The sequence below is a fragment of the Tupaia chinensis genome, unplaced genomic scaffold (genome assembly GCF_000334495.1).
Source record: "Tupaia chinensis unplaced genomic scaffold, TupChi_1.0 Scaffold144899_1, whole genome shotgun sequence".
NCBI classification, from domain to species: domain Eukaryota; kingdom Metazoa; phylum Chordata; class Mammalia; order Scandentia; family Tupaiidae; genus Tupaia; species Tupaia belangeri.
The window spans coordinates 4,567,089-4,585,553 of NW_006204759.1; the positions used below are offsets into that span (position 1 = coordinate 4,567,089).

At 45.4% G+C, this 18,465-nt stretch overlaps 1 protein-coding gene and 1 pseudogene across 1 annotated transcript in view; both read right to left on the reverse strand.

Moving 5' to 3' along the window:
- ANKFY1 (ankyrin repeat and FYVE domain containing 1) overlaps window positions 1–18,465 on the reverse strand; it is a 118,640-nt gene that overhangs the window by 95,247 nt on the left and 4,928 nt on the right. The window lies entirely within an intron of this gene.
- Window positions 13,101–14,724, reverse strand: LOC106733771 (uncharacterized protein C14orf119 homolog; annotated as a pseudogene).

An 18,465-nucleotide genomic window follows, 5' to 3' on the forward strand; every position in this document is an offset into this window, starting at 1 on the left:
TCTGGAGTCTCGGCAGGAGATGAGAACAGGGATTCATGCAACCCTCTATAAATCAGGGTCTCTGTGGAATCACAGCACCCCTATAGTCAAAGGCCCTGGGCCTTGGTCCCTTCACCCCACCAGATACTCCACATCTTGATACTGCTCAATCCCACCTCCCACCTAACCTACCTCAAGCTCAGCCAACATCCTGAGAAAACGAAGCACTGCCAACAACTCCCACCACATCAGCAGCTACTCCCACCTACCACATGCTTCCTCAGGGAAAGCATCTCCTTGTCAATTGCAACCCCTCCATCCACGCTCCACATTCCATCGCTGTCCCTCCTCCTCAGGACCTGTGCTGTATCATCAGTCACTCCTCCAGCAACTTCAATCTCTATGTCAACCGGCTGCTTCTCATCATCGCAAAAACCTGTTCAAATCTACCCGCTACAGCAAAGGCCTCTTCCACGCCACCTCTGACTTCTGCCCTTCCACCGCTTGCTACCTCCCACCATTTCCCCGCCTGCTATTCACCCACCACTCCGTGGAAACTCCTCTCACCAGTGACCTTGTGAATTGCCAAACCCAGTGGACTCCTGCCGGCTGCTCTTTCCTTGGAGCTCTGTGACAAAGCTGCTGACCACCCCTTCATTCTTCTTTCTGCAACAATGCCACCCATCCTCTCCCAATTTTGGTTCTCTTTCATACGCTTCTTCCTCCCACCTGTCTCTCACAGGTTTCCCTGCATTCCCTCCTCACCCTTGACCACTAAACTAATAGTCCCTAAGGTACTATCTTTGAACCTCTTCTCAACTCCATGTTCTCCCATGGCAGGCTCAGCCAGGTCCTGGCCTTGACTGATAGCACAGACCAGGTGCCAATGATTCACAAATCCACCTCTCTGCTTCACCTACCCATCTGCCTAAAAGATATTTCTGCCTAATGGCCCACAGACACCTTGAATCTACCATGCCCAAAACAAAACTTCAAACAAATTTGCTCTTCCCTCCTAGGGTCACTATGCTAATAAATGACACTTCATCCCTTCCTAGCTGATGCTCAATAGCTGATTATTATTATTATTTTAGGTTTCTGTCATAGGGTGTGTGTGCTCACTGGAGAGAGACAGTGAGAGGGAATGTAAGAAATCACCCCTAAGGGGTGATGGCCACACCCCAATCTCTTCTCTTCCATCTCCTCCTGGGATTTTGGGCATGCACGCAAAACACCTGCTGGCCCAATAGCTGATTCTCTGTCTCTCTCTGGCAAATGCATGTGCTCCATAGCAACTGAAAAGAAATAAACAGGGGACCAGTGGGTGGTACGATGGTTAAGGCGCTGGAATCCCATATGGACAACCATAGTTTGGGACCCAGTCCCAGCAGTTAGAAAATCACACCGGGAGCGTGTGTGTGCATGCCTAAAATCCCAAGAGGAGAAAGGAGTGTAGTGTGGCCATGCCCCTGGGGGGAGGTGTTTTCTCACATTCCTTTTTTGTGTCTCTCTCCAGTGAGTACACACCATATGGCAAAAGTCAAATAAATACATAGTATTGTGAGGAAAATAATTTTCTAATTTCCAAGTGAAAGGTTTTATATCGCAAAACTTTAAGATGGGGAGGGGGTCTAAAAATTATCTCTTTTAGTTCAACTCCCATTGAACCTGAAGAGCAGACAGGGGACGAGCATGTAAGTAGCCACCTACCCATTCTCACCTCGCAGACCAGACTCAGACCAGGCTGGCTGGCTGCATAAGAACCCACCAGGCAGTTTAAAGTATCCAGAGAGAGGACTCAGATTCCCTAGATCTGGGGTGGGGCTGGGAATTACTGCCCTACAGAACAAGTTCAGTCCTCAACACATATCTCCCCCCAATCACAAACGGCTCTGGGAACGCCACAGTTTCGATAAAACACCAAGTAAGCAGCATCTGTTTGTTGTTCGCTCATTGATTTGTTCAAAGGTTTTTATCTCTTAAGAAGACAACTGAAGGGGCCGGCAGGTGACATGATGGTTAAGGTGTTGGATTCCCACATGGCCGATGGCAGTTCTAGTCCTGGACCTGGAGGCTTGCTTTCCCTTTCTATCTCTGTCTCGCTCTCTATTCAATTTTAAAACAACAACAACAACAACAACAAATAACAACAACAAATGGAATTAAATACATAATTCTAAAAAAAAAAAAAGACATCACCTTGTCATTCATAAAAACTAAGTATCTGTGACGTGCCAGTGTCAAAGTAAAGTAAATCATCTTGGCACAAGTCATTACAAAGCTGGAGGGTAACAGAGAAGATGGGCAACTAAACAAGTCGGTTCAATAACTGACGGGGGATGCAAAGGATCCATGAAGCAAGACCACCAGACTTAAGTAAGGCAAAGAAAATGTCCCAGAAAAATGGTGCTCTGCTTCAAAAGATCTAAATAAGGCCTGTGGTTGTAGCATACTGGGGACAGAAAATGCAAAGAAAAGGCTTCAGACTTAACTTTCTTGGTCAAGTTTTCCTTTAGACACAGTACCGGTCAACGGGCTTGCTGGACATGCATACTGCATAAACATTACATATTTCTCTAAGAAAGAAACAAATAATTATAGGTCCAAACCTCGCCTAGCCCTCCAACAGCTCACTGATAAAAATGCCTCACTCACCTGTCAGTGCCTATGTCAACTGAAAGGATTTATAGAGGGCATCTTTTTTTTTTTTTTTTTTAAAAAGAACTATTTTAACTGTATTTATTTATATATGTATTTATTTTAATTTGACCAGAGTGACAGAGTGAGAGAAAAGGAAAGTGAGAAAGCAAGCCGTCAGGTCCAGGACTCGAATCGCTGTCGGCCATGTGGGAATCCAGCGACCTTGACTACCACGCCACCTGCCGGCCCAGGAGACATCTCATTTTGCTACTTCAACCTAGGTTTTCAGTGGTAACCTAGGCCTATGTATTAATTTTTCTTCCACAAAGCAAAGCGAACTGTCTAACCTTGGTTTCAAGCACACCATATTCTAGTAAACCTATGTATTCTGCTCCTGAGCAGCCCCAACCCAGCATAATATAGCATCAGTGAGTAACTCTGCACTTGCATTTCACTTAAATTATCAATCTGGGAGCCGGCATACGGTGTAGTGGTTACAGTGCTGGAGTATCACATGGCCGACCGCAGTCAGCCTGGCAGCTTGAAAATCAATGCAGGTGCGTGTGCGTGCATGCCCAAAATTCCAGAAGGGATGGAGAAGGGATCGCAGCATGGCTATCTCCCTTGTGGGGGGGGGGGGATTATATCTCACTTTCTCTCTCACTTTCTTTCTCTCTCTCTCTCTCTCTCCAGCGCTGCCACTAACCCTATGGCAAAGGCCTTGACAAAAATAAATAAATAAAATAAAGTATCAGGGCCTACAAGTGGCATGGTGCACTGGACTCCCACATTTCTGACCACAGTTCGAGTCCCAGACCTGGTGGCTGTCCCTATCTGGTCAAATTAAATAAAGTTAAATAAAATAATTATAAAATAAAGTATCAATCTGCAAGTATTAATGAAGCACCTCCTATGCAATGAAGCATTATGGTAGGTTGGGGGTTCCCTCCTCGAAAGCTAAGAGGGTCCTAACCTGCACTTCTTCTAAACAAATACTGAATATGGCACCAACGCAGCAGCGAATGTACGAGAGTCAAAGCAGCATCTACACAAAGCTCACCACAAAGAATCTGGACAGTGATGCACTTGCTGAGGGGTTGCAATGCAGGCAAAAAGTCAAATGGGAAATCAGAGGAAGACCTTAAAACGAGCTAGAACCACTGGGAGGTAGGTGAGAGGGGAACTGTGAGTACACCTGCCTTCAAGGATAGAAAGTTGCCGACTCTTTCTCTAACCCTGCAAATGGGGGAGGTCCTGAAAATTCTCCCTCCGCCATCTTCTCCCTCTCTGCCCTCTCCGGGAAACCCCGCTTTCCTTGGATATCAGTTATACACATACAATTCCAGATCCACAGCGATAGTTCCCCTCTCTCATTGGTAGCCGCCACCTGGACTCTGACACAAGTTGAACTGCAAAGAGCAGAGCAGAGAAGTGGCAGGATAAAAGCAGGCCTGGTTCAGGATCCCCACTGTACAGGATGGCGGGTGAGAAAGCTGAGAAGCCGGATACTAAGGAGAAACCTGAAGCCGACAGGCTGATGCCACTGGTTAAAAAGAACGACCCTGAGGCTAAAAAGCCCAAGAAGGGGAAGCCCCATTGCAGCTGAAACCTGGTCCTCCTGTGAGGAACTGGCAGATACTCCTGACCTGCCATGGACTCCAGGAAGGCCGTGCCCAGGAGGAAATGCTCGGCCACTATCTGGGATTGAAAAGAAAAAGGTTCTTGCCACTGTTATAAAGCCAGTTGGAGGGAACAAGAATGGAGGCTCCGCGGTGGTTACACTTGACAAAGTGCCTAGGTATTATCCAAAAAAGTGTCCCGCGAAAGCTTCTGAGTCACAGCAAAAAGCCCTTCAGCCAGCATGTGCAAAGGCTGAGAGCCCCATACGGACATCCTCACTGGATGCCACGGAGCAAAGAGGGTGGCTTTCCTGAACAGCTGAGCAGTGGCTTGCTACTTGTGACTGGACCTCTGGCTCTCAAACAAGTTCCGCGACATAGAACACACAAGAAATTTACCATCGTCACCTCATAAACATTGATATGACCAATGTGAAAATCCCAAAGCACCTCACTGATGCTTACTCCAAGAAAAAGAAGTTGTGGAAGCCCAGACACCAGGAAGATGAGATCTTTTACACAGAGAAGGAGAAATGTGAGATTATAGAGCAGTGCCAGGTTGATCAGAAAGCTGTGGACTTGTAAATTTGACCAAAAATCAAAGCTATTCCTCAGTTCCAAGGTACCTGCGATGCATGCATGCCTTTACAAATAGAGCTTATCCTCACAAGTTGGTGTTTTAAACTTCTTGCCACAAACCTAAAAGTAACTGATTAAAAACCAAAACAGGGAACCAGCATTTGGCGTAATGGCTATGTCGCTGGACTCCCACGTAGTCGACCGTGGTTTGCATCCCGGACCCGGTGGCTTAAAACTCACGCCAGGTGCGTGTGCGTGCGTGCCCAAGATCCCAAGAGGAGAATGGAGGAGAAGGGATTGTGGTGTGACCATCCCCTCTGGGGGGGTGATTTCTCGCTTTCTGTCTCTATGTCTCTGCCTGTCTGGCGAGTACACGTGCCCTACAGCAAAAAAGAAAACCTCTCCAAAAAAGAAAAACAAACAAACAAAAATAGGCCTTTAAGGATGATGTGTGTAGGCCTCTTATTCACGGAGTTACATATGCTTCCCCACCCAGCTGATTAAAAATGCCCCCAGGCAGTTTATAAGCACTTATCAGTGGTATTGTGAATACCATTTTGTAGTATAATGCAGAGAATTCTCATGGCTGAGATATTTCCCTGTTGGGAATACTGTCTACTGGTAAATAGCCTGCAAATGTGTCCTTGAAGTGTCACAAGCTGTTGAGTTCCTATGAGAAAAAGCACAAACTTACTCTTCGGAGCAGTAACGGAGAGATATCTACAGCACAGCACAATGGCTAAGAGCACGGGTTCTGGACGAAGACTGATAGGCCAATTTCCAGCCACACTTGTTTCTAGTTGTGACATACCTTTAGGCAGGCGCTTCACTCTCCTTCCCTGTAAGGATGCTGTGAACACAAAACCCGCTAACACATGTACCGACCTTAGGAAAGGACAGTGGTGCCTGCAGTCAGTGGGCAACAGACGTTAGCTATTACTCTAATTCTATTTTTTTTTTTTTATGCTATAGGGCACGTGCGCTCACGAGAGAGAGAGAGAGACATAGAAACAGAAAGCGAGAAATCACCCCCCAGAGGGGATGGTCACACCACAATCCCTTCTCCTCCATTCTCCTCTTGGGATCTTGGGCACGCACGCACATGCACCTGGCGTGAGTTCTAAGCCACCGGGTCCGAGACGCAAACCGTGGTCGACTATGTGGGAGTTCAGTGACATAGCCATTACGCTAACCGCTGGTTCCTTCTAATTCTATTTTTTAAAAGAATTATTTTTATTTAACTTTATTTTTTAGAGAATTAATTTTATTTTATTATCATTATTTTTTAATTTGATCAGACTAAGAGAGAGAGAGAGGGAAAGTGGGAAAGCAAGTTGCCAGGTCCAGAACCCGAACCATGGTTGGCCATGTGGGAATCCAGTGCACTTAACTACCACACCACCTGCCGGCCCCCTACTTTTTATGTATTTATTTATGTATAATTATCCTATTTATTTATTTATAAAAAATTATTTTACTTACTTACTTTTTTATTTATTTAGATAGATAGACAGATTTCTTAAACCATGGTCAGCCATGTGGGAGTCCAGCGTCCTTGACCACCACACCACCTGCTGGCCCCTATTCATTTATTTTTATTTGACCAGAAAGGGGTAGAGAGGGAGAGAAAAAGTGAGAAAGCAGGCCGCCAGGTCCGGGACTCCACCTGCAGTGGGCAATGTGGGAGCCCAGTGCCTTAACCACCATACCAACTGTCGGCCCCACTATGACTCCAATTCTTAGAGAGGCAACACAGGCAAGTCCTTGTGCATGCGCACTTGGTAGCCTCACTGAGTTTGATCCCAGCTTGCCCAGCTGTGTGCTCTTGGGCAGGTTGCTCTCTCTGTATTTTGTGTTCTCAAGTGGAAAAGGGGAACAATAACAGTATCTCGGAGTGTAATGCAAACAGTAAACGAGTCAAGATAGGTTAAAACAGAACGCAGGTCTGGTTTAATAAGCTTTTTTTTTGTAAAAAAGATTTAATTTTATTTATCCATTCCTTTATTTTAATTTGACCAGAGAGACACACACACACATAGAGAGAGAGAGGGAGGGAAAGTGAGAAAGCAAGCCAGCAGGTGGGACTCACCCCTAGTCGGCCATGTGGGAGTGTCCAGGGCCTTAACCACTAAGCCACCTGCTGGTCCGTGGTTTAATAAGCTTTGTTGCTAGTGATACCAGACTAGTGCTTTGTCAAATGGCTAACTTTCAGCTACAGTTTCTTCTGTCTCTTTTTCAACTCTTCCTTTGAAAAACCAATGCAAAAATTTAAATAATAGAAGAAGCCTACAGTTTCTACAAGAATTTACTAAATATCAGTGAAGAAAGTCAACAATTTCTATTATAATTTTATCATGTTTATTCCCAAATAATACTTTTTTTTAGGTTTTTACCATAAGGCAAGTACACTCACTGGAGAGAGACAGAGAGGGAAGTAAAGTGAGAAATCACCTCCCAAGGGGGGATGGCCATGCCGCAATTCCTTTTCCTTCATTCTCCTCCTGGAATCTTCAGTACACGCACATGTGACCCGTGTGATTTTCAATCCGCTGGGTCTGGGACTTGAACTATGGTCAGCTATGTGGGAATCCAGGGCCTTAACCACCACACCACCTGCTGGCCCCAGTAATACCCCCCATTTTTTATTTTTAACCATAGGGCATGTGCACTCACTAGGAGAGACAAAGAGGAAGAAATTACCCCTCCACACCTAGGGTGTGGTCATGCTGCAATCCCTTCTTCTCCAACCTCTCAGGATTCAGGGCAGGCATGCATGCACACACGCACAGCGTGACTTTCAAGCCACCAGGTCTGGGATTTGAACTATATTGTCAGCCATGTGGAATCCTGCACCTTAACCTCCACAGTACCTGTTGGCCCAATACCCTTATTTTAACAAGCCTCTGTTCTGATAATTCATCATTGTTTACTTAACCAAAGATGTTTAACATAAAAAAAAAAAATCTGCATTCACCGCGAATAGAATCAGGCTATAATGAAGAGCCCAATATCTACAGCAGGGGGGAAAAATCAGTTAAATCTTCTCGTTGGAAGGTACATGGGACAGTCAGAAAAGGAACCAACAGTGATCTTTGTAACATTCTTCCTTCTAGATCAGAAGTTGGCAGACTTTTTCTTTCTTCTTTATAGTTGCCAGAGGGCAAACACACTTGCCAGAGAAAGAGAGATGAAGAAAGCATCCCTCAATGAGAGGCGGCCACACCACAATCCCTTCTTCTCCATTATCATGTAAAAATTTGGGACATACATACGCACATGCACACCTAGAATGTTTCTCAAGATGCTGGATCTGCTGGACCAGCAGTTAGTGTAATGGCTATGTCGCTGGACTCCCATGTAGTCAATCGCAGTTTGAATCTCAGTCCCGGGTGTCTTAAAACACATGGTGGTACGTGCGTGCATGCATGCACACTATAGCAAGATGCTGGATCTGCGACTTGAAACACACAATTTCCCATCCACCTAAAGGGCTGGACACGTCACCACAGTGACATGGGCCTGGAATCCCAAAGACTAGGGAGGCTCAGAGGCAGGAGGAGAGAGAGACCTTGTCTTTTATTAACAAAAAGAAAAAAGGAAGGAAGGAAAGAAAGGAATGGAGGTGGGCGGAAAGGCAGGAAGGATGGAAGAGAGGGAGGGAGGGAGGGAGGGAGGAAGGAGGGAGGGAGGAAGGAGGGAGGGAAGGAAGATAAATTTTGAGAGAGATTATCCTGATTATCTAGGTAGGCTCTTATACAAGTGTCTAAGAGATAGCAGAGGGAGATCTGACACACAAAGGCAATGTGAAGACCTAACAGATTTGAAGATGCTGCCTTGGACACTGGAGTGATAAGGGCACAAGCCAAGGAATGCCAGCAGCCACCAGAAATCAACACGTTCTCTTCTAGAGCCTTCAGAAAGAGTATGGCCCTGCTGGCACTGCATTTCGGCCCAACACCACTGAGTTTTGAATTTCTGGCCTTCAGAACTGTGAGAGAACACGTTTCTGTTGTTTAAAGCTACTGAGTTTATGAAAATTTGCTATAGCAGCCATAGGAAACTAATATACTTATCCTTATCTCCCCCCAACCCCCCCCCCCCCCCCCCACACCCCCCCTCTCACTTGCAGCATGGCTATTCCTTCCCACCCCCCCACCCCCAAATGATTTCCCACTTTCTCTTTCTCGGCCTCTCCAGTGAGTGTGTGGGCCTGATGGAAAAAAAAAATCTGGGACCAGCAGTTAGCGTAATGGCTATGTCGCTGGACTCCCACATAGTCGACCGCGGTTCACGTCCCGGACCCGGTGGCTTAAAATTCACGCTGGACGTGTGTGCGTGCGTGCCCAAGATCCCGAGAGGAGAATGAAGGAGAAGGGATTGCAGCGTGGCCATCCTCCCTGAGGGGGTAATTTCTTGCTTTCTGTCTCTCTGTCTGTCTCTGTCTGTCTGGCGAGCGCACGCGCCCTATAGCAAAAAAACTCTCAAAAAAAAAATCTATAGTAAAAGATTTTAAAGCCCTAGTAGTTCTTGTTAGATTAGTATCAATGACACAGAGTAAAATAAAATGTATAGTGTCTTGCTATTTCACAGTAAGAAAGGAGTTAGTATTTTTTGAATGGTAGTTAAGTTCTTCACATCATCTCAAATTCTAACCATAATACACTACTTAACATCTGAGGTAAAGTGGACTTCCTAAAATTACACCATTACTAGGAGACAGATGCAGGATTCAGGGTCTCAAGCCAGAGCCCATCCATATTGTGCTGCCCGGTTTCAGCTCCAATGTCCAGACATCAAAGATTTATTAATAGCCAATTAATTAATTAATCCAGGAATTAAACGTGTTCATTCCCCATCTTCGATGCAACCTCTACTTCCCTCTGCCTACTCCAATTCTAACCCTCACTGTACTCAGCAAGATTTTTCGATGAACAAAACCTTGACCTCTCCTTTCTCTACATTCCTCTAGTCCTGACGTCATGGCCATCATTTTAACACTGAATTAATGTGGTCTGTGTAATTTTTTTAATGACTTTACCCTTACTCTGCCTTAATGATGTCCATTAGATAAAAGAGAAATGATTGTAAAGGCTGTGATGATATCCTGTTTTGAGAACTAAAAGAACTTTTTGTTACTGCCAAGTACTAGGACCTTTCATATCAAATACTTCACTTAACTATTGTTTTCCCAAGAAACAGTATCTTCCTTGTTGGCTTAACTGCAAAATTCCTCACTGGTGATGAATTATTCCTACTGCAGGTTGCGCATACTAAGTCCAAAAGTATGAAATATAGAAATGCTCCAAAATCTGCAACTCTGAGTGTCAACATGAGCCGCAAGTGGAAAATTCCACATCTGACCTCACATGACAGGTCACAGTGAGCCCACTGCAAGACAAAAATGCTGTATAAATTTACCTTCATGCTGTGTGTATCAAGTATGTATGAAACATAAATGAACTTTTTGTTTAGATTTGGGTCCAATCCCCAAGATCTCTCAGTGTGTATTTGTATAAATATCCTAAAATTAAAAAAAAAAAAAGAAAAGAAAACAACGCTGAAACTCTTCTCGTGTCAAGAATTCTGTATATGCAACCTGTATGACTTTTTTTTCCCCTAAAGACTTTTATTTCTCCAACAAGAAAAAGAGACAGAGATAGGCACTTTCTCAACAGAATCTTCGCACTGCGATCCACCCCCAGCCTCAGCCAGCCTGTATTATGGGAATGCACCTGGCATGTATGGGGAGACCTTCCCAACTTGGTCCAGCATCACAGAGCATTTTGTTACCACTGCTGGGCCGGAGCTGTTTTTTCCTATTTTAATTGTTTATTTAATTTTATTTATTATTATTTTTAATTTGTTATAGTACACATGCACTCACCAGAGAGAGATGAGCATGAGAGAGAGAGAGAGAGAGAAAAGTAAGCCACCAAGTCTGGGACTCAAACCATGGTCGGTCACTCGGGAGTCCGGTGCCTTAACCACTGTGCCGCCTGCTGACCCCATCTGCTGGCCCCACCAAGCTACTTTTCTAAACATGTGATAGTGGAGATGGAATTTTCCTTTCAATGGAATTACTGAATCAATAATTGGGAATGATAAATACAGGAAATTGGCTTAATGGAGAAGAAAATCAGGGGATACAGTTACTGTTGAGAACTCAGGTTCATCCCATACCCTAACCAAAAGGGGAAGGGAAAGGGAAATATGAGATAGCAACACCATCTCAAGGAAAATGCAAAGGAATAAAAAGGGTCACAGATACCCCTACCACTCTGCATCCTCCTCTAGCACCAGAAAAAGTTGCCAATGTTATTAAAAATATGATAGTGCTAAGAGATATTTCCAATTTTGACTTTCAACTCTTTAAAAATACCTAGCAGGTCCAGCCGCCATGGCTCACTGAGAGCACTACTGCTAGAGGCAGGCCTAGTTTCCGTTCCAGCCAACCCCTGAAATGTGCAAGGCACAGCTGTGCACATTTGTGATCCTGACTAACGGGAGGCTCGGGCTCTGCACAGCAAGACCCTGTCAAAAATACCAAGCCTGGGCTGACTCCATGGCACGGTGGTAATGTGCTACTTAAGAGAAGCAGGATCGGGACTGGCAGGTAGCATGATGGGTAAGGTGCTGGACTCCCACATGGTCTTCCATGGTTCAGGTCCTGGACCTGGCAGCTTGTTTTTTCACTTTTCCTTTCTCTCTGGTCAAATTAAGAAATAATAATAACATATTAAATTAATAATTCACTAAAAAAAAAAAAGAGAGAGTGAAGCAGGATCGATCAGGCCAAGAGGTGGCATGAAGGTTAAGGTGGCCGGACCCCACATGGCCAACTGTGTGGTCTGAGTCCTGGTCTTGCATGCCCACTATCCTGAGAGGAGAATGGACTAAAAGGGACTGCGCTGTGGCCCTTTCTGCCGGGGGTGATTTCTCATCTTCTCTCTGATGAGCGCACATGCCCTACAGCAAAACTGAAAAAAAGGAAGAAAGGCAGCAACATCCCACACGACCACCCCAGTCCAAATCCCCTGCATGGTCAGCCTGAAACAAGGTGGGCGCAGGCACAGGGCCTAAGTCAGGGTGGACTGGAGAGCTGGGGAAGGGACCGTGGGGTGAGCAGATCCTGTAGAGGGTGCTCATCTCTCCTCTCTTGTGCGTAACCGCACACTGTGCTGTGCAAAAGAAAAAACCTACCTCTGTTTCTATTTATCTTTGTCCTTCTCTCTTATAAAGGGAGGAAAAAATCTAACAATTGTAACCGTCTTAATGTGAACGCTTTAACAAATTCCAAAAGTCACTATTAAATCAAAGTTTGCTTTAAGAAATTTTTTCACTCCAGTCACATATGAAACTTGCAACTTAGGATTTCCTAGGTAGGGAATATGTCTCTCTCTCTCTCTCTCTCTCTCTCTATATATATATATATATATATACACACTGCAGAATTTGTTTAAACATTGATTCAATAAATCTGTTTTATTTAGTATCAACTGACTGAAAAATGCGTGGGATATGTTGATCTTCACTGGAGCTGAGAGATGCATGTATCTAGACTTTTTCCCCCTCCAGGGTTTTGCCATAGGGTGAGTGCACTCACCAGAGAGACACAGAAAAGACACAATGAGGAAAAAAAAATAAAAGAGACAATGAGAGGGACAGTGAGAAATCACCCCCAAAAGGGGATAGCCACATAGCAGTTCCCTCTCTTCCATTCTCCTTCTGGGATTTTGTACATGGACACATGCCTGGCATGATTTTCAAGCTGCCAGATCCAGGACTCGAACCGCAGTTGTCCATATGGGAATCCAGTGCCTTAACGACCATGCCACCTGCTGGCCCCTGTATCTGGATTTTTCAAAGCTCCCCAGGTGATTCTAACACATAGGCTGTCTAGGTCGAGAACTAGTCTGAGCTAACGGTCTGACCACAGAGGAAAGAGGACATGAAAGAGCTGTACAGGATCCACGGACTGGATGACTGATGGTGGAGCTGGGGGGAAGTCGGGGATGACCTCTAGGTTACTGAACTGAGAGCCTTGCTGGGGTGATAGTGCCGCTAGTCATCAATGAGGAAGAGAAAACGCGGTAAACTACAACACACAGTACACACGCACACTGGAGAGACGGTGCCGTCCCCCGTCTCTCCACAGTTCCATTAAGACAGACTATGTCTCGCCTACTTTGTCACCCCTTGCAGAGTCGCTACTCTATGTGTGTTTTCCAATGTAATTCTTTTTTTTTTTTTTAAACTATAAAGATATGACTTTTTATTGTCCTTCTCTTCTGTTCCTGGGAAAGGGAGGTTCTACTTTATAGTTTTCATGGGCTAGCAGTAGGCCTGAGTTATGTGTAGGCTTCTTTAGGGTATAGTTGCAAAAGAAGCCAGCAAATTCTTCGGGGTTTGACATCTCTTGGAAGAAAGCAATCTAGAAGACAGACTGATGATCTGGATTTGTGTAGACAAATCACACGCACGGTACAAGTACAGCTGACATGTTAATGCTGAAATAATCGTGCTGTGCTGGTCAGCAAGGTCAGAGAGCTTGCTGAATTGACTTTTCACTGCAGTCAAGACCTCAGCTTCATCAACGGTGGTTATCTTCTTTGATCTGAATGCCTATCGGTCCTTACCAGCTGCAGCGGCCACTGCTTGGAAACACTTTGCCACGAAGTCTGGTTCACTAATTTCCAGCTGTCTGACAAACTCACTGCGTTCCTGCTCAGCCCAACTTCGAAACCACTGATCTCAAAGGTGTAGCTGGCACTCAAAGATCCAAGGTGGTCGGTCTGCCCCAGACACACTGAGCTGCTCCAGACCATCCAGAAGTGGCTGTAATTTTCCTGGCGCCGCCTTACTACCAGGTCCTGTAGGAAACGTTCACGCTGCGGACCTGACCAACTGGCGAACCAGTGAAGAATACACTCCATCTCCTGGGAAGTGATGTAAGACACTGGAGGAGGGGAAGAGTTAGTGATACTGTCTGGTACTGAGGGTCAGGGAGAAGGGAAGGATGGCATCCAAGAGGAAGATGATTCCAGTGGCATCCTCCCGTTTCCTCTCCGGGGGCACCTGGAGATCGTCACAGAGAGTCCTTAGACTCCAACTGCCGCCACTGCTTCCATGTTTCCTGAAAACCCTAAGCAGGGCCTGCCGGGCAGCCCACGCACTTCCGCTCCGGCCCCTGCCCCACTCACTCAAGCGCCCCAGCGCCCCACCAATGTAATTCACTTCTACTCTGCTAAATTGTGCCTACCTGTAGGTTAAAGCGAGAGGCACGATCTTTCGAAACCTCCCCTGTCCAGTTCTGATGATAGGGCTAGTTTCACAGGAGACGCCTAACAAGCTAGTCTCCACCCTACATGCCTGTTTGCAGAAACACTTCTAGTCAAACCCACCCACCTACAGGTGTATTTATCGGGCACAGCAAGTAGGTCCCAAACCAAGATCAAGATATTTGTTCTCAGATCTGTTCTTCCCTCTCCTCAGCAGCCCAACCACTGTCCGAGTCATCGAGACCTGGGACCCCTGAGTCACCTCTGATACCTCTCCATCGTCATTCAGACAGGTTTCAAAAGTCCTGTCGTCATCCCACCTGCCGTCTCTCTCACAGCTATCCTCACCAGTCCCAGCGCTCCTTACTAAAAGACTGTCAGCTGCCCCAGCCTTCTCTTTGGCTTCCCTTCATCCGGAATCCCTCCTTTACGCGGGAGCATTTCAACATCCTCGGACAATTCTGGTCATGTCACCACCTCGGCTGATGCCGCTCAGTAGCATCACCCATGACCCACAGAATAAAATCCAAACGTGTAACCAAGGCCCTCTGTAACCCTCAACACCCTTCTCCAGTCTCCAGCCCGCTATTCCTTTTTTTATGGTGTGTATTTCCTCTTTCAGATAATGGAAGAACTTCCACACCTCCTGGAACTCATTGTCTTCTTTTCTCCTGCATCTTCTGGAGTTCATTCTCTCTCAGCTCTTGCATCTCATTTAGTTTTAGGTTTTCTTTTCTTTTTTTTTTTTTTTTTGAGACGTTTTTGATATAGGGCGCGTGCACTCATCAGACAGAGACAGAGAGACAGAAAGTGAGAAATCGCCCCCCAGGGGGGATGGCCATGTCGCAATCCCTTCTCCTCCATCCTCCTCTCGGGATCTTGGGCATGCACGCACACATGCCCAGCGTGAGTTTAAGCCACCGGGTCCAGGACACGAACCGCGGTCGACTACGTGGGAGTCCAGCGACACAGCCATTACGCTAACTGCTGGTCCCCTCACTATTACCTTTACTGAGAACAGTGACCCTCTCCAGTCTCACATGCCCATGTTCAAAAAAAGACTATTTTTCTTTTGCTTTCTTTTTCTTTTTAAGAGTTTGTTGTTGTTGTTTTGCCTTAGGGCATGTGCTCTTGCTGGAGAGAGAGGCAGACACAGTGAAAGGGAAAGTGAGAAATCACCCCCGGAGGAGAGGGCCACACCACAGTCCCTTCTCCTCAATTCTCCCCTCGGGATCTTCGGCACGCACCCACACAAGGCCACCATGATTTTGAAGCCACCTCTACTCCATGTGCTGGTCCCCAAAGGGCTATTTTTCAAAGCCCAGCTTAAACATGATCTCTTGCCTCAAGGCTTTTCCCGACCTCTCAAGTTCGGGACCCACTGACTTGAAAAACACACCAGGCGTGAATGTGTTTATGGCCAAAATCCCGAGAAAAGAGTGGAAGAGGGGACTGAGGCATGGCCATCCCCCCCGAGGGGATGATTTCTTGCTTTCTCTATCTCTGTCTCTGTCTCTCTCTAGAGTGAGCACACATGCCCAATAGTTAAAAAAAAAAAAACTTTAAAAACACACAGAACACAAACTCTTCCTATTCTCAATTTTCAAAGTAGCTCCTAGCAACTCTCACTTGTCACCTCACAATATGATTTCTGTGCATCTTTTCATCTCCCCTCCTAGACTTTGGTGTGCTATGAATAGGCTTTAGGTCTGGTTGTTCTTTGAACTATCTCCCTTTCCACCCCTACTCCATGCTTATCCATACAGCCTTCTCCCTACAGTATCCTGCTAAGCGGAATTCAAAAAATACCGGAGGTCCCTCAGCAAGAGAATCTGGAGACACAGCAATTTCTCATTTTGTTCAGCAGAAAACCATGATAATGTTGCAAATTACCTTGCAAATGAGTGAACCTTGAGTGTTTTAGCACAATTTAGTAGCTCTATTCTTACACATCCACAGTCACTGTGGTGAATGGACAAACTTTGTTATTTTGTGAAAAACAAAAACAAACAAAACCCCAAAGTGGGCCAGCCAGGCGGTGTGGTGGTGAAGGCAGCTGAATCCCACATGGCCAACTGTACAGTCTGCGTCCTGGACCTGGCAGCTTGAAACACACACATGGCACATGTGCATGCATCCCCAAGATCCCCAGAGGAGAATGGAGGAGATGGGATTCCAGAGTGGTCATCCCTCAGGGGTAGAGATTTCTCTCTCTTTCTCTGTCTCTCTCTCTCTCTGGTGAGTGTACATACCCTATAGCAAATTGAAAAAAAAAAATTAAATTCCCAAGGAGAAAGATAACAGTTATAGCTGGTAACAAAAGTTAAGTTAGGACCAGCAGGTGGAATGAAGGTTAAGGTAACTGGCCAAATGCATGATTTGAGTCTTGGAAACGTCAACTTGAAAATCACACCAGATGTGTGTGCATGCCCTAAATCCCTAGAGGAGAATGAAGGAAAAGGTCCCGATACTGTGGTATGGCCATCCCCTCTGGGTGGTGATTTCTCGCTCTTCCTCCCCTGCCCCCATCTCTAGCAAGAACACATGCCCTGTAACAAACTAGAAAAAAAGTTAAAGCTTGAGAAAAGAGAGGAATGGTAAAATGGAATAGTGCTGAAAAGATTTCCAGACTGTATGCAATTAGAATAAATGAAACAATAAACAGATAAATCTCAAAACTATAAGAGAGCAAATTTTGTTTTCTCACTAGTTTTTTTTTTTGTTTTTTCTTTTCTTTTTTTTTTTTGCTATAGGGCGCGTGCGCTCACCAGAAAGCCAGAGAGAGAGAGAGAGATAGAAAGAAAGAAATTACCCCCCAGAGGAGATGGCCATACCGCAATCCCTTTTCCTCAATTCTCCTCCCGGGATCTTGGGCACACACGCACATGCGCCCGGCATGAGTTTAAGCCACCTGGTCTGGGGCTCGAACCGCAGTTGACTACATGGGAGTCCAGTGACATAGCCATTACACTAACTGCTGGTCCCAGTCTTCTCACTATTTCATCCAGCATTTTCCAAAAGGGGACTACCCAACAGCACTTTCTGCAGTGATGCAAGTGCTCTATCAATCTGCACTATCCAGCATAGAAGAGTCGCCAGCTCCTAGCTGCCTGGCTAACGTGCACTTGGAACAGGACTGGGGTGCCTAGAAAATGCATTTTACACTTCATTTCATTTTCATTCAGTTTACAGCTCTATGTGGCTACAGGCCATCGTACTGGTCAGTGACTTTCCAGAATATGCAATGTCTTCACCTTGTGACCTGAATTGTCGCCAAAAGTATTCTCCTGACAAAATCGTAGTACGTTAATAAAAGTTCATAAGTGATCTTCTATTTAATAAAGTAGTTATGTCTTTGGCAATTTTCATTTTTATCTAAGGAACGAGAGTGATGTCAGAGAAGACTAGAAGAGAGACTGCATGCCAAGGTCACAGCATCAGGCATGGTATACGAGCGTCCTTAGACCGATATTTCTTTGACCTTCGGAGCTACTTTTGATCTTCATAGCTCCTCATAGTAAGATAAGGATTATTGCTTTCGGATTTTTTGGTATTTGCCATAAGGTACGTGTGCTCACCAGAGAGAGAGACAGTGAGAGGAAATCACCCATGGAAGGGATGATTTCTCCTCCATTCTCCTCCTGGGATTCTGGGCATGCACACACACATCCACATGATTTTCAAGCTGCCGGGTCCAGGACTCAAACTGAGGTCAGCCATAGGGGAGTTCCAGTGCCTTAGCCACCACGCCCCCTGCTGTTCCTAGGTTTATTCCCTTCTTAAGGCTGAGAAAACTGAGAATGAGCAGCATTAACTGACTTGCTTATGATCACAATTTAGTTTAACTAGAATTCAAACCAACATTCAACTACAGAGGCTGAGCACTTAAGTGTTACACTTTCTTTAAAAAAAGAATTATTTAATTTTATTTACTCATTCATTTATTTTAATTTGACCAGAGAAAGACATACAGAGAGAAGGAAAGTGAGAAAGCAAGTCACCAGGTTCAGGGCTTGAACCGTGGTCAGCCATGTGGGAATGTCCAGCGCCCCTAGCCACCATGCCACTTGCTGGCCCCCTTAAGCGTTACACTTTTAACGCTAAGTCTAAAATGGGGTGGATGAAAAGTAGGTTAGGTAGCTCCTAGCAGAGTGATGTTATTCAGAGCATAATAAAAGCTGGATCTGCCAGCTTACTTGACAAGAGATAAGGATGCAATGAGGCAACTTTTCTAGCTGACTAGTGGAAGATACTCAATAAATTTTTTTTGTATTCTTTTTTTTTTTTCTGGAGAGGTTTTTGCTATAGGGCCTGGGTGCTTGCCAGACAGACAGACACAGACAGAGAGAAAGCGAGAAATCACCCCCATG